Source organism: Spermophilus citellus (assembly GCF_964194105.1).
Source record: "Spermophilus citellus genome assembly, chromosome: 4".
Lineage (NCBI taxonomy): Eukaryota > Metazoa > Chordata > Mammalia > Rodentia > Sciuridae > Spermophilus > Spermophilus citellus.
The window spans coordinates 49,696,469-49,702,884 of record NC_138185.1 but is presented as its reverse complement, the minus strand read 5'-3'; the positions used below and the strand labels follow the sequence as shown (position 1 = coordinate 49,702,884).

Sequence of the window (6,416 nt, the reverse complement as noted above, 5' to 3'; positions counted from 1 at the left end):
TCATTGACTGCACAGTAACAAGCTCCATGAGATGCTGGAGAAGGTGCCAGTGGAACAGCATCTCAGAAAATATATGCACTGAGAGGGGTTTCCATCTTGCAAAAGTATTCCCTTGCAGCCTTCCATGGGTCTCCAGGGCTCTGTGCCTGTGGATTCAAGCCTTGATTTAATTCTCTGATAGTCACCAAAGCCCCTAACCTAAAACCAAGAGCCCATATTTCAAATGTGGGCTTTCTTATGAAAAATGCAAATGTCTATGAACTGTGTTGATTTTGATGAATATACTGAATAAAAGAAGATGCATTTTTGTCCCCGTGTCACATAAAAGTAACTTACTCTTCTAGATACTTGCTTCGGGTGGGAGAGTGGGGTTGAGAGACAATTGTGAGGAGCAATGAGGCCTTTGGGGATCCAGGACCCACAGGAAGCTGTGAGAAGGAGGGGCAGTGCCTCTGCTCAATAAAACCTTGGCTCAGTGTGTTCTTCGGTGGTTTAAGGTCTTGTCTTTCCTTCGGGGACCCCCAGAGTTAGTTCAGACACTATGTGATGTGTATCTGCCCTAACCAAGGTGATGAACTATGGGTGGGATTGGGGCCAGGCTCCATGTCCACTTTTGGTGTCAGCGAGACTAAGAGCACATGACCACATGTCCCTGTCGGTGCAGGGCAGAAGGGTTACTTCGGTGTTCATAGAGGCATCCTATAGGGACCCTGCAGGGAGTGGGGCAGGCAGAGGATTCCAGATCCCTCCTCTTAGCAACCCAAGAGACCCTAGTGATAGCTTGGATATTGAATATCCCCCAAAGACACATGTGTTAAAGGCTCGGTCCTCAGCCCACTGCCCTATTGGGAGGTGTGGCCTAGTAGGAGGAAGTTAGGACATTGGGGGCATGCTCAGGAAGGGGATGATGGGACCCCTCCTCCCCTTCCTCTTGCTCTTTTGCTTCCTGGACACCATGAAGTGATCAGAACTCTTCCACCCTGTGTTCCTGCCATGAGGTACTGTGCCAACACAGGCCCCAAGTGATGGGGCGGAGCAACCAGGACTGAAACTTCTGAAACCATGAGCCAAAATAAATCTTTCCTCCCTAAAATTTGATTATCTCAGGTATCTTGTCACGACAGAAAACTGACTCAAATAATCTTCTGTTTTGTTAGAGTGGACATCCATGTAAGAGCTCACTGGATGGAATGCTCTCCCACCCCTCCTTGAAAAACCACCTGCCACAATCTGGAAACACAGGAATTCCAGGATTTCAGTGGCCATGTTTCATACACAAAATATGTTTTGAAATTATGTGTAAAATAAGATGTCTTTTGGTGGACTGGTGTTTGGCGTGGCAAATAATATCAAGTTGGGATTTCTTTTGACTGGCAAGGCAAATGGGTGTCCCCAAGTGGAGCCAGGGCCCCCCCCCCAACAGTTATGGCTGAGGGATGGTTTATCCGCCTCAAAGGGTAGGACAGAACAAGTATGTTTTAATTTTTCAGGGACAACTTTGATCCCTTATATCTTCCTTCCTTCCAACATTTTATCTTTTTAAAAAATAGCAAATATTCAGAGAAGTTGGCAAATGAAGCTTCCAGGTGCTGGGGTAGTTCCTTTGACCCCTCCTGATCCATCCCCATTCCCCTACTGTTCAGAGGTGGGCTGAGAACACAGCACCGTTTTTTGGTTACTTGGAGACCTCTGTGTCTTCCTTCTCTTTCTCTTCAGCCCCAGGGAACTGAGGGGAGGTGTGGGTCCAGCTTCCTTCACACTTCTGGGTTCAGAGGCCCAGGAGGAACTAGACAGGAGTGAGCAGCTTTGGAGGTAACCTGGGATGTTTTTCCTCTTGGAGTCACTTGGCAGAGCCTCGTCCACTTGGTGTGTGTAGTCCTGGGGCAGAAGTCCAGGAATGAAGCACATGGTCCAGTGCTCAGAGTTATTGTGGGTATGGGTGTTCAATATTCCCAGCCTTTCCCTGGGCCCTGCCCTTCCTGAATTCTGGTCACCCTGCCTCCATGCCAGATAAGCATTTGGGGTGTGGCTCATTCTGTGCAGAAGTAAGTCTGGTGATACCTTCACCTTCATGTGTTGGAATGCCTCAGATTCACCTGTGGGAGACTGCTGATTTGGAGGTCAAGGGTACCAGGAATGGTCAGTTCATTGGCTTTTCATATCCTGTGGGCCCTACATCCTGAGGATTTAACAAACCTTGGATAGAAAAAAAGTTAAAGGAAAAAATTTGTCTGTACTGAACATGTACAGACTGTTTTAGTTTTTGCTATAATTCCCTAAACAATATAGCATAACAACTACTTGCATAGCATTTACATTATATTAACTAATTTAGAGATATTTTAAGTAATCTAGAGATAATTTAAAGAATATAGGAGAATGTGTGTAGATATACTCAAATACTATGAAGTTTTAAATAAGGGATTTAAGCATCCATGGGTTTTGGTGTCCAAGTGGGATCCTGGAACCAACCTCTTGAAGATAGCAAGGGATGAATATAGATGTTGAAAGATAGTGTATTAGAAATGTGCTGCAGTCTGGCTGGGCACAAATAACAAGGAGGTCACGAGCCACTTGTAGATTCAAGCAGGAACAAACTTTATTCCAGAATCCACGCGAACTCAACGGGAACTCTGCGAGAACTCAAAAGTAGCGGGCACCCGAGGCAGCAGGAGCTGCCCCTTCTGGCAAAATGCCAGGCACCATCTTGACCTGGCCATGGCTCTCAACATCTGAAGACTACCATTGTGTGCTCGAATAGCATCAACATCATATCTAGCCAAATCACCAGCCCTGGAGCTTGTACATCAATGTTTCCCATATCATCACTACCAAGGAAAGATCTCTCTAGGTGATTGACTAGAAAACAGAGCATCATACAGGGCAGACTGTCTACTTTTATTGGCAAAATATTCCACAACCTCCTTTAAAATATCTTGCTTGCCACGACTTAAGTTCAGCAACATGTGCCCTGATTAGCTGAGATGATCATGGGCCATCATTTCCAGTAAATTCTGTCCAGTTTCTCCTTTTATTAATTTAATCTTTGGTCTCGGGACCTGAAATGCTATGAGATAGCACAATGCAGCCAGCTCAGAGAGAGCTCGCCATTGTACATCACTATGCTGACCCATCTTCAAAAGCAGAGAACCAGCATGCACGTAGAAATGTCCTTTCATTTCTAAGAAAGTAACTGACAGTTCATCATTTCCACCTACAGAGGATTTCACAGAACTGAAGAGCACTATCAAACCTTTCCAGTAATTCTCTACTTTCTTGAAAATCTCTGGTGGAAAGTGTAAGTAGCATAAGGTTAGCATAAGCCAGAAGTAAGTCTTTATTGGTCGCTTGCCAGTCATTTTTATCAGATTCCAAACACTGTAAAGACTCCAGATATTCCGTAAGGCTCTGCACAAGACACAAATTCCAGTCTAAACTTGAACGCAAAGTTATGTTCCTCTCTGCCTCATGACAGTGGGCCATAGCGTCCTTCAATCTTTTATTTGATAGATACAGCTCCACTAGTCATATATTCACATGGACATCATCAGGTCTTGAATAAAGTTCTGACTGAATCAAGTCAAAAAGTTTATTCCATCCATCTTCACCTTTACAATCTAAAAGCTGTTCCTTTAACTTATAAATTGCAGGACTTCCTGGGAAAAGTTTAGCTGCTCTTTCAACCCAGTATTTTGCTCTTCCATCAGTAACATCATTTTTACAAAGTAATTCTGCAATCTTCAACACAAGATCTTTTTGTGTTGGGTTTAATTCCACTGAACACTTATAACATTCAACAGCTTTGTCTGTGTTTTCTTCAGCTTCATAGAGAAGACCCAAAAATCTGTGAGATTTGGGATCCCTCTCTTGCACATTAATATATGTAGATATGTATTTTTTAGCAAGATCATATTCTTTAGCTTCATAGTACAGCTTCGCAAAATAGAATCCTTTCTTTGACTTCTCTCGTGGCGACAGGGTGGAATCCTGCACGGAGGCGATATACCACTCCATGTGGGCCTTGCTGCGCCTCTGGAAGGTAGACCCTAGGCCCTGCAGCAGTCACTGTCTCCAGGAGAAATGCATAGTTGAATATATTCATTTTTAATACAAATAATTCATCCTCTGTAATATTCATTCTTATGTTTTATAGTTAGTTGCCCTTAAACAGGAAGTATATTTGATCATAATTTAAGGGCTTATCTTGATTATAGTTTAAGGATTTAGGAGTACTTCTCAAGGGCAGGTGCATACACTGTCTGTCCCAACCTCACCTGGAAGGTGCTAGATGTTCCTAGCAGGGAAAGAGGAACAATGTACCAACAAGGATATGAAGAGCTTCCATAGGGAGGTCCTGGGATGCTGAGCATCCCCTGTTATCTTCCCAGGTAAAGGGAGATGATACTGCTGAACCTTGAGTTTTTAATGAGTACCTTCTGAATGCTCTCTGGCCTGGGCCTATCCTTTGTAAGCCACTTTGTCATGAAGGGGCACAACAATGGGCACCGGCATGGGCACAGGGGAAGTGATTACTCATGTTAAATTCTGAGGGCAGGGGGGATACACGTATGTAGGGTGACAGGCTGGCCATAAGCAACCTCTGTGTTTGACTCTGACCCAAAGGGGCCTTCGTATATAGTAAACTACAGATTAACTTGATGTGCAAGAAGGTTTAACATAACCTAAAACTATGGTAGCTAAGCAACAGAGTCTCAGCCAAAACCAGCAGCCAACCCCTCAGCCAATTCCAGATTGAAGGCTGCTATGTTATGCCCAAATAAGGCAAATGGCAGACTTCACCAACCGATTGATTCTGTATGTTACTTCCTGTCTCTCTGGTTATAAAAGCAGCTCACCCTCGGTTGCCGGGGGTAAGGCATTAGGAATCATCTTTGGTCTGGAATTCTGGCTTGTTACAGAATCTTTTTTTTTTCCCCTCCAGTAAACTAGTCTTATTTTTAAAAAACACAAGTCTTAAGTGTGTTCCAAAGGTCCAGGGGTCAAAGGCCGGGCTTCCCACACAGCACTATTGGGAAGTGGTGGAACCTCCCGAGTGGGATGCTCTTTTGTCACTAGGTTTTTGACAAGGATAGTGCCCCCTCCTCATGCTCTTTGATCCTTGGCTCATGATGAGAAGAATAGTTTTGCTTTTCTGTGTGCTCCCACCATGATGGGCTGTCTCACCAGAGTCTTGAAGTAATATGGCCAACCAATCATGGACTGAAACCTCCAAGAACATGAGCCAACATAACCTTTTCTCTTTCTGAGCTGATTATCTCAGGCATTTTGTTTGGGAGACAGAAAGTTAACACAACAGAGTAAAGACTCCCACTACTTCTCACCACTAAAGGTAGACCCTTAGTCAATTTTTACAAATTTTGATTTCAAAAGTCTGGGGCTAAAGTAATAAGGGAAGTCAGGGCAGGAGGGACTTTAGACCCTATATGGCTCTTCAGTTCATTTCTCTTCTTGTGTCTAAAACTACACACACACACACACACACACACACACACACACACACGCTGCTTTGACTCAACAAAAGAAACCAGACCAAAGGCTTCTGATGGGGTGAGAGACAGGGATATTTCATCTTTGGTACTTTTGAGGGAAGCTAAAATAAAAAGGAGCCAGAACCAGAGGGAGACTTTCATCCTGTGAATACCACGGGAAAACGAAGCTGCTCTCATTGTGCCCTACTCAACTTTCCATCACTGTGACCAAAATATGTGACCAGAACAACTTAGAGGAGGGAAGTTTATTTGGGGCTCATGATTTCAGAGGTTCAGTCCATCGTTGGCTGACTCCATCTCTCAGGGCCTGAGTAAGGGAGAATGTCATGGTGGAAGGTTGTGGTGGAGGGAATTTGCTTCACTCATGGAGGTCAGGAATGAGAGAGAGAGAGAGAGAGAGAGAGAGAGAGAGAGAGAGAGAGAGAGAGAGAGAGAGAGAGAAGCTAGGAGCTGCATGAAAGATGAACCCTTCCAGTGCATGTACCCAGTTACCCACGTCCTCCAGCCATGCCCCACCTGCTACAGGTATCACCCAGTCAGTTCACTCAAATGAGGATGGACTGATTAGGTTACAGCTCTCACAATTCAACTGTTTTAGTCAGTTTTTTCGCTGCTGTGACTAAAGGATCTGAATAGAAATATATAGGAGGAAGAGTTCATTTGAGGGCTCAAGGTTTCAGAGGTCTTAGTCCCTAGAAGGCTGGCCCCACTCCTCAGGGCTCAGGTGAGGCAGAACATCATGGCAGACTGTGTGGTAGAGGGAAGCAGTTCACATCATGGTCATGGAGAAGCAGAGAGAGAGACTCCACTCTCCAGATACAAATATAAACACCAAAGCCACGCCCTAATTTCCACCTCCTCCAGCCACACCCTACCACTTCTGTTACCACTCAGTTAATCCCTATC

General features: G+C 44.6%; 1 pseudogene across 1 annotated transcript; it reads right to left on the bottom strand.

The window, feature by feature from the left end:
* Window positions 1–628: 628 nt before the first annotated feature.
* LOC308648146 (ranBP2-like and GRIP domain-containing protein 4) lies at window positions 629–4,890 on the bottom strand (annotated as a pseudogene). The gene is made up of 4 exons: window positions 4,857–4,890; window positions 4,275–4,294; window positions 2,713–4,032; window positions 629–710 (listed from the first exon to the last, which is right to left on the bottom strand). The product of its transcript is annotated as a ranBP2-like and GRIP domain-containing protein 4 (transcript).
* Between the last annotated feature and the right edge of the window lie 1,526 nt (window positions 4,891–6,416).